Here is a 10,514-nt window from a genome sequence, read left to right on the forward strand (position 1 = left end):
ACTATTGTAATCCTAATTTTTAAAAATTACCCCCAGACCCTCCGGTACCTATACCCAAAAAAAGTTAATGGCCCCTCCCGAAAATCGGTCCTGGATCCGCCCTTGTCTAAAGCACATTTAAGACTTATTATTATAGACAGAGTGCCATTCAGAGCGAAGTGACGTCACCATCTTTTTGAAGTTATACTTCTTTAATAATTTAATAAAATTTCATAATACTGCGCGCATGCGCACACAGACAGTATTCGCGAACTCAAGCGAGGGTGCTGCCGCTTATTTTGAACTAGAGGAATGGGGATGAAGATTTAAACAAAACATCCGTTAACCTATATATCAATGTCGATTGAATGCTTGTCTGGTGTGTTCATTTAATGGATGATTTATTTATATTAATTAATTACATCAATAAAAATATTAATTATATCAAAATGCGTTATCCCAATTACATCGGGCATTTTCATGCAACTGCACTGCCACCTATAGTCGATTGAGTTCTCGAATGGCGTTTAGTTGCTATCTTTCAAGTTATGTATAAATATATCAGTGCAAGAAAAGGTGTGAAAAGAATATATTAGTGTTTTTAGTAAATATATTTATTATAATTTTTGTGTCTTTGGATTTGTCTTCCTCAGGAGTAAGATGAGTATTATTAAAACATTTTATTGTATATTTAAATAATTCACCTTGCTTGTTTGTTACCGTGAATTGTCATTAGGTACGTCCGAACCGATATAGACACAGTCCTCGTAGCGTATTTGGTATGGCATTCGGCCAGAGATCGAGAGGTCTTGAGTTCGAATCCGGAGCAATCCTATAGTTTTTTTTTTATTTTTTTGAAAGCGGTAAGCACAAAATTAGTTTGGCGTTTAAAAAAATTAAAACAAACTCTTTAAAGTATATTTATTTTTAAGAAATCATATAATAGAAGTATAACTTCTTACATGCGTACAAAGTACACACACATTCTTTTTTATTTGGCTCAGTGCTGTTTCACTCTTACGCATAGTAAAGTTGCGACAGTAGTACTCCCCTTCCGTGCCTATACTCACACTTAATGTCATCTTAGTTTCTCGATACAATCTAGAAAGAGATACCGCAAACCAGTGTAAGAGATCTTGTCGTCAGGAAGCTCGGATGGTAGGCTAACTCCAAGGTTAATAGATTATTGCATCTATGAACCCCTATAGGGCTGTTCATTTACAGTCATTTGTTTCGAGCTTCTGTCATGTGTCATCTAATATTAATATATCTACGTCATACGTTATTGGTATTGCCAATGATACAAAGCAAAGACGTATGACGTAGCTATATTAATATTATGTGACACATGACAGAAGCTCGAAACAAATGACAGTCGATGAAAAGCCCTATCTATGAACGTTAGGCTAACTCTATGTTAAATGTTTACCTCTATGATTAAAAACCATAGATATAATAACAGGTAGATTAGGCCAGGTCCGAAAAATAGCGTAACGCGGAGCAGTTCGGGTCGGTGGTCTATCTATCTCTCTCTACCGGCGCTTAACTTTCTCTCTCTAGCATATGATGGCCGCCGCCTCTGTGTTTGTGTCGTTCCATTACTCCTACCTCTTGGTAGATTCGCTCACACTCGGACGACAGACAAAGATAGCTAGACCACCGTACTTGATATTGGTTACACCCCGATGCATTGAGTGGCATATAACTAGCCTGGTCTATTGTTAACATGTCTCTGTTAAGAACTGCCGATAGGGCAGTGGATAGGTAGCCGGTACCGGTGACTTCTTCCGTAGCCGGTAGTTGACTTTTATTGGTTAAGCAATTAAGTGGGCGGAACTACCGGTCAATGAGTTGGTTGCCGGTAATACATTAGGTAATGATGTATTAGCATGTGTATTACTCACGAAAATTATACAAAATAGCTGCATTTACATTATACATTTTCAATGATTGTGCGAAATAATAGTCCAGAAAGCCACTGCGCATCTGCTAGGAAAAATATTCTAATTCGGATTTTTTGCACAATATTACTCAAAAAGGACCCCTTATAACAAATTTGCATGTTGCCAGGACCAAAAGTTGGTCAAAAATTTTTTAAACGTTTTTTTTTGTTTTTTTCCTAAAATTATTTTTTTTTGCATGGAACAAATTTTTTTTAGGTTTTTTGGATCATTCCAAACAGAAAAGGTCTTTAGTGACTTTTCTCTAAAGTTGATAGTTTTTGACATATAAGCGATTAAAAATTGAAAAATTTCGAAATCGGCCATTTTTAACCCTCAAAAACTATGTGAAAAACTGAAAATTTGAATGTTGCCAAGGTAGGTAGATATTCTTTAAACATCGATTGATGAAACCTCGAAGAGTTTTTTGCAATATAATATCAAAAACCCCTTTGTTTTTTAATTGCCAATCAAGCGTGCGCGACACTATTTTCCGTATTAAATATAAATGAATAAATTCGTTATTTCGTAAACCGGTGACTTTAAGGAAAAATCCCAAAACAGGTCGGTTTTTATTTTTAAGTTATGATATTGTGGCATATATAGTATACTAGTGACGTCATCCATCTCGGCGTGATGACGTAATCGATGATTTTTTTAAATGAGAATACGGATCGTGTGTTGGCTCATTTGAAAGGTTCTTCAATTCTCTATTCAGTAATATAAACATGTACATAATTATTTATACAGGGTGTCCAAAATTTTTTTATTAATTTAAATCATTTGGCAAATTGACAAAAAATTAAATTATTGGACACCCTGTATAAATAATTATGTAAATGTTTATATTACTGAATAGAGAATTGAAGAACCTTTCAAATGAGCTAGCACACGACCCCTATTCTCATTTAAAAAAATCATCGGTTACGTCATCACGCCCAGATGGATGACGTCACTAGTATACCATATATGTCACAATATCATAACTTAAAAATAAAAATCGACCTGTTTCGGGATTTTCCCTTAAAGTCGCCGGTTTACCAAATGACGAATTTATTCCTTTCATTTGCACCATACTGCATACACATGCAACGGTGGAAAGTAGTGTCGCGCACGCTTGATTAACAATTAAGAAACAAAGGAATTTTGAATATTGTATTGCAAAAAACTCTTCGGGATTTCATCAATCGATGTTTAAAGAATATCTACCTACCTTGGCAACATTCAAATTTTCAGTTTTTCACATAGTTTTTGAGGGTTAAAAATGGCCGATTTCGCAATTTTTCAATTTTTAATCGCTGATATGTCAAAAACTATCAACTTTAGAGAAAAGTCACTAAAGATCTTTTCTGTTTGGAATGATCCAAAAAACCTAAAAAAATTTTGTTCCATGCAAAAAAAAACAATTTTAGGAAAAAAACAAAAAAAAAACGTTTAAAAAATTTTTGACCAACTTTTGGTCCTGGCAACATGCAAATTTGTTAAAAGGGGTCCTTTTTGAGTAAGATTGTGCAAAAAATCCGAATTAGAATATTTTTCCTACCGGATGCGCAGTGGCTTTCTGGACTATAAGTGCATTTTATTTTAAATTATTTTCAAGCAGTGTGCATTTTTATGAAAAAGTAATAAAACAGGTCACAAATAATTAACTCAGAGATCAAGTAAAACTTTACGCTGTGTCTAGGTACACGCTAACGTGTACGCAAATAAAAAAGTTAGGTACACGCGAATTTAAACTTCATCAAGCCAGTGACGTCATTATTTAGCGTGCGCAGTGACTGTATATTTTGGTACACGCTATTTTGATATGTTTAGTGTTTGTTTGATAGAAAAATGTTTGTTATTAAGGGAAGGGGAAGGGAAGCAGAACTATTCAGATGTTTCAAACTTAACTGTAATAAATCAATGTGTATAGTATAAAATTATAGCAAATTCAGGTTAGCAAAATAAATATTTAGTTGACATGACATGTACAAAATACTGATAAACCAATGCTGTTGTGTTTATTTATATTTATACAGGGAAGTTGAACTTGTTACGATTTTCATAGAAAATTGGTTATAACTTTGTAGATACCCTGTATAACATAATAAACCTTTATATTTTTGTGATGGGGACGTTAAGAAGATTTCGAACATAAAATAAATTATAGGGTATTCCATTTAAAAAACCATAAGTTTGGTCTGCCACTAAATCAATCGCCCTGTGTATTTTATCTTAATTCTTCTGCTACCCTACGAATTTTTGTCTCTTATCTTTTTCATACTGTTTTAAAATGTTGTTAAACTCATTAAAAGAACTAAATAATTTTCCACACTCCATTATTAATTTAAAAACAAGCACTAAATAAATAAAAAATAAGAAATCTCTTTACTAATCAATATTAAAATGTAACACAACACGATTAGACAAATCTAAACTCACTCTGACACTCGCGATATTCTCAAGTTAGCGTGTATGTAAAAAAACCAGTAAATACCAATGCACGCTAATAGTGACGTCACTGACTTGATGAAGTTTCGCGTGTACCTAACTTTTTAATTTGCGTACACGTTAGCGTGTACCTAGACACAGCGAAAACTTTATTAAAAAAGTTAAAAAATAACAATAGTTATGATTATTATTATTGTACCACGGCAGAACCTAAATTTAGTCACCATCACAGATAATCAAATTTGCCTGATTATGCTGCAGTTGTGAAGGCAAAACTCTGCTTTTCTGTATGAAAAAGATCCTGTATAGATTTCCATGTTTCACAAGTTACCATAGTTTTAAAATTGATACCGAAACAAGATTAGAAGAGATTAGAAACTATTTGTTTTTTAAATTCAACTTGATCGGATTGGCTTTTCATTTTCTTTTTTGAAGTTATACTTCTTTACCGGCGATATGAGGGTGAATTTTTATATGTTAAAACCTATGATCACGGCGCATGCGCATTCTAACTTTGTTCTGATTGGATGTTCAAATGACATGTTAAAAATTATTCAATATGGCGGCTGTGGCACAGCTGTAGTTAGATTATTTATGGTTGTTGCGTTTTAAAATTTGTGTGAAAAGACACAACAAACAAAAATTAGTTAATAGTTATAATACTGCCTTTTTAAATAGTTTTCATATACCTATATTTTTGGACTTTTGGACTATTTTGGACAAGGAAAACTCATTCTAATCTGGTAAGTAGTTTTTATTATAATCATATTGTAATTATACATTTGGATTAGGTTGAAATACAGTAGAGCGTCGATTATCCGAACTAATTGGGGGACATAGGTGTTCGGAAAACCGATTTGTTCGGATAATCGAACTACAATATATTGATACATATTTATAGTCATACCTACATATTTATCCACAAGTGAATAAAAGCCATATTTATATACCTATAGTATTTTTACTACAAAAACGTTATTACGTAGGTCAAAATTTTTGACGTAAGAGAACTGTCAAAACATTAGAATGTGACTTTTCATTATTGCCATGTTTATAATAAACATTCTAATTGTCATTCTAACAGTCACATTCTAATGTTTTGACAGTTCTCTTACGTCAAAAATTTTGACCTACGTAATAACGTTTTTGTAGTAAAAATACTATACATATTTATTTATATCTTGATAATGACAACTAGCAACTAAACAAAAAAGTGCAGTCTTTGCAACAACATAATTATTTTTGGATACAATATTGAAGAAAATTGAAGATATTTTAAGCGTCAATTACTAACGCTTGCTCGGTATTCGCGTGCGGGACGCGGGAGTCGATAGTTCGAATAAGCGGTCGTTCGGTTGATCGACGTTCGGATAATCGACGCTCTACTGTACATTTATTTTCTCAAGAATGGGGATTTTAGAGAGAAATCCCAAATTAGGTCCGATTTTTATTTTTAAATTATGATTTTTTGGCGTAGATTTATTTATCTAGTATAGGTATGTAATGCTTTGATTTACATACTTAATTTGATGACCAACAAAAGTTCTACCAATCTTCATCTAATATATTGTTTTCTTACTGTTTTGTTATATTTTAATATTTTCTTTTTTTTTTGTAAACCAATTACGGTTACATCTTGTCCTTTTGGTCTTTCAACCTTTAATTCAATTCAATGCTTTAAACTTTATACAAAACAAACACAGGAGCACGAAGCATAGATAAAGAATATATTACACTGAATATGTACTACTCGAACACGAAGCAAACATAAACATAACCTAATCTAAACTACTAAACATACCCTTGATTTAGACCAATAATAAGCGACCACCGGCTACAGAACAAGTCACCGGTACCGGCTACCTATCCACTGCCTAGAATAAATTTATGTTTCCCCCCAGAAGCCATATTGACATAATCTTGACAGCATGTTGGAATGGCGAATGGTCTATGTTTCAGAATGGTTATTTATTATACTTATTAATTTATATTTACTATTAATCCTATTTAATTTTTTTAAACGTTAAAATTGGCAACAGTGTCGTAGCAAGAAGCAAAAGCATCGACTATTTCAGGATCCAAATTTCTTTGCGCATGTGCGATCCAGCCGCCATCTTTCTAGTTCTCAATGACAACAAAGAAAGACAAAAATGACTGTTTGTTGAACGTAAATATATTTTTTTCTACAACCGTGTTAAAAATGCAATTTTTAGCACTCCATGCGTGCGTTAAAAATGCTACTTTAAGGCACTAGTGCTTTAAAATATTTTTAAGGCACTGCAATTCGTATTGAGCGTATAGACAATTTTGATGTAATGTCAAAAAAATATAAAAATGGAATGTCAGTCAAGTTCAAGTAAAAGTTTTTGTAGATATTGTCCTGTAATTACGTTTGTAGAAAAAATATTGTACGATATGCGTGTTAAAAGGTACATTTTTAAGACACTCATGTGAATTGCAAACTTTCACATGCGTGCCTTAAACGTGTACTTTTAACACTTATATCATAAATAACTATTAAAGTTTTGGTGTTGTGGGTGTTGTTAAGTAGTTAAGTGTTTAAGTTTAATAATATTCAACATAGCTTAACAAGAACGTCAGTTAATTTAACATTATTATAGATTTTACTTGATTAGTAATGTGGTGAAATTTCTTTATGTATGTATGCATACTTAGATATTATATTTTTAAATCGGGATGTACTAGGTCCTAGGCGAGGTTAAGAGGGGTTTTACCTTCGCCATTTCACCAATAAGGGCCTCCCCTCCTTTGAGTTCCCAAATTTTTAATAAAGAATTAAACATTTTAAACATGGCTGTTTAGTGTTTTATTTAGTTTTCAATAGTTATTTCCAGTAATCCACAGGCAGATCCATATGATTTTTTAAGACAGCTAATGGAAAAACTTACGAATGGAAGAGAAATACTTACACATATTTATTGATCTTGAGAAGGCATATGGCAAATTACCAGAAACCTATTGGTACTAAGTAGGAAATGAGTGCCGGCTGAATATGTGAGAGTGGTGCAAGACATGTATGAGATGGTAACAATTAGAGAGAGCGAATGCAGGTGAAACTGGAAAATTTTTGAGAAAGCAGGGCTTCATTATATAGAGTTCCATGTTAAACCCGTATTTATTCTGATTCATGCTGGTTCAGATAACAGATTAAATTCAAACGGAGATCCTTGGTTGTAGCTGGCAATGTTGTGTTGGTAGGAAAGTCAGAGAAAGAAGTGGAGGAAAAACTAGATCAGTGGAGACAGGCGCTGCGTGATATATCCAGGCGAATTGAATTTGGTTCAGTACAACCAGAAGTTCTAGAAACCTCAGATGCACAGAAAGAAATCCAAGGTGAATAGGTCAAGTCATAGCCTCAGCCACAGAGTTTCCTCGTGCAGTTGAAATATTGTGGTGTTGGAGGTCAATAGATATTCAAAGAAATTCCTCAAAAGGAAACAAAAAAAGTCATCAACCTAAGACAAAGTTATTAGAAATTTCGAAAGTATAATTCGTATTGATAAATAAAAAGGTATTGAGTCAAAAATATCGATTTTGATAAGTTTTTTAGTTCGAAAAAAAAGTAATAGAAGTCGATAGAAATTTTCATCTATATTTTCAAATTAACTATTAAATTCAACTTATCCTTAAAAATCCATCACATTTCATCGGTTTTTTTCACGTACAAAACTTAAGGTCGTATGGCACTATGCATTTTCTTGTATCATTTCTAATATGTCAAAAAATACATAGTGTCATGCAGATACAAGAATTTGTGTCAGACACAGATTCTTGTACAAGAACTGCGCCAATTTCTGCGCAAAGAGCAAAAGCGTATAACCTGCTGGTAAAACATCTAAATGTCATAATGGCGGCTGAAAATGGGATCATGTAATTTATGTCTTTGCTGAATTTTGTTTTTGTAGGTATTATTTATAAATCTTTTATTGATACTTAGTATATGGACTACTGTTCTCCTAATAACCATAGGTATATTTAGCTCGTAGTATAAAGTTCAAACTATGGCTTTTATTGTGTTGCATAATTTTTTAATGGAGGAAAATACAATCGTTCCTAATTTGGATCAAACTGAAGATAATTCTAATCCAAATATTTTAGCACAAAATATAAAAAAAAAATAAAAACAGAAATATGTAATCAACCTCAAACAGTCAACGTAAAAATTCTGGTTAACATTAAAGTGTTAAATTTATAAGTTTTTAAAAGTTTATAAATTTTATAAAATCCTTACAATCAGCTGTAGACGCAGTACTACCATACCAATGTAACGTGACAGGTGGCAAACAAAATTTCGACCAATCACGTTTCGATACAAGATCTTGCATAGTGTCATACAGGACACAAATGCAAGTACAAGAAAATGTATATAACTCTCTCATATCAGAAACGATATAAGAAATAATACCAGAAAATGCATAGTGTATACGGATTTTAGTCAAAATCGATATTTTTAACTTAAGGCCTTTTTACTTATTGGTACAAAATGGGTTATATATGGAGTAAAATATGGATTATATTAAATTTTACAGAAAAAAATACAATTCATATAAAATCAGATTAACTTAAAAAACCCTAATCTAAAAATATAAAAACTAAAATCTACAAAAAAACATAATTTTAATTATTACTCTATTTCTCACTGTAACCAAAATTTGACTAATGTTTTGAGCGATTTCTTCATTACTTTTCTTAGTGTAATAATACGTGGCAATCCGATCATTCTCCGACCGATTTCTGTCACGAAGCGTTAATAACCGCTATGAATTCCAAGATTTTATTGGTTAGAACTGCCCACGTGATATCTGTGTTCGTATTGGTCAAATGATTAAGAATGACAGAGCGGGATATTTAAATACCAATATTGTATACTCGAGTCTAGATCCCGAGCCGAGGATTAGCGGCGTGTAATTTGTGTTGCCTATATAAACTTGAATCGCGAATGTTTATTATTCAAAAAATTACAACTGTACAAATCTGTGTGCATTTTTTTGGCATGAAAGTTTAAACTTGGCTTATGTCTAAATTTATAGACGTTGCCTTTAAGCACTTTTAAAGGGGCAATTGCATCCAATTTGTCGGGATGCGAACTTTTTACATGTCTTTTTAAATCATGTTTACGTTTATACACGTTTCCGCATTCCAAGCACTTATTAATTATTTCCACACCGAACATTTTCGTTGTCAAGAAAATGAAATACCTACTCAAAAGCAAACACAAACACAGAACTGTGAACAGTAGAAATGATTGAATCGGAAAATTGATCTAACAGCTTCACTGTTCAATTGATAATTATACAAAGAGTCTACATTCTACCACATCCAATACTATTTTAATATTAAATATCATGCAACCGCAGTAAATATCGGTTTTTGCCTGAAAGGAGGAAGACCTAACCCTTCGGTCCAAACCTAACTTACGGGTATTAGAGTGAGAGAACCGCAGGGCAGGAGGTATTTGACCGCTGCGCGCAATCACAACCCACCCTTTTTATTATCACTAAACGGTCTTTTCAGCGTTTTAAATAACACTCAAGGCCCCCATTTCCTTGATTCAAGTTTATATAGGCAACCCAAATTACACGCCGCTAATCCTCGGCTCGGGATTTAGACAGAATAATATTACATGCAAAGTGTCGTTTCAACAAGAAAACAAGTCTGCTGACCGAGGATAACAGATAAATATTTCTTGTTTATCTTACAATTGACAATTTTTGTGATAGAAATAAAAGTGTTGTAGAAAATCAATATTGAAAAACAGTATTGATTACAAAAACACTATTTATTCGTTTCTACTAGTCTGCTTTCTAGACTGTACCTAGTCTCATAAAATATTTCTTTTATCTCATAAAAAATATAAACAATTATTGTATAGTAATAATATTATTTTAATTTATTTCAGTTGTTCAATACAAACACAGCAGCACTAGAATAGATCTTATAAATTAAATTATAAATGCATCAAAATTAAAAACAGATAATTTACATAAAAGTAAATATACTGGATATGGGGAAAAGTAATTTAGGGGAAATTATATGTTATATTATATAATTATGATTTTCTTCGGCATTTTGTGAAATATAGGACATGTTGTGTCTTGTGTCCTTTTAAAATGTCTGAAATTTCATATTTCATTTACATTT

At 32.4% G+C, this 10,514-nt stretch overlaps 1 protein-coding gene and 1 long non-coding RNA gene across 2 annotated transcripts in view; one reads left to right on the plus strand and one right to left on the minus strand.

The window, feature by feature from the left end:
* The window catches only part of LOC126886328 (zinc finger protein 208-like), a 118,609-nt gene that overhangs the window by 58,242 nt on the left and 49,853 nt on the right, over nucleotides 1–10,514 (plus strand). The gene's annotated exons all lie outside the window — the stretch shown is intronic.
* Nucleotides 900–6,151, minus strand: LOC126887336 (uncharacterized). Its single transcript, XR_007699022.1, has 2 exons — nucleotides 5,932–6,151; nucleotides 900–1,080 (listed from the first exon to the last, which is right to left on the minus strand). It is a non-coding gene; the product is annotated as an uncharacterized LOC126887336 (long non-coding RNA).

Source organism: Diabrotica virgifera, chromosome 6, assembly GCF_917563875.1.
Source record: "Diabrotica virgifera virgifera chromosome 6, PGI_DIABVI_V3a".
NCBI lineage: Eukaryota > Metazoa > Arthropoda > Insecta > Coleoptera > Chrysomelidae > Diabrotica > Diabrotica virgifera.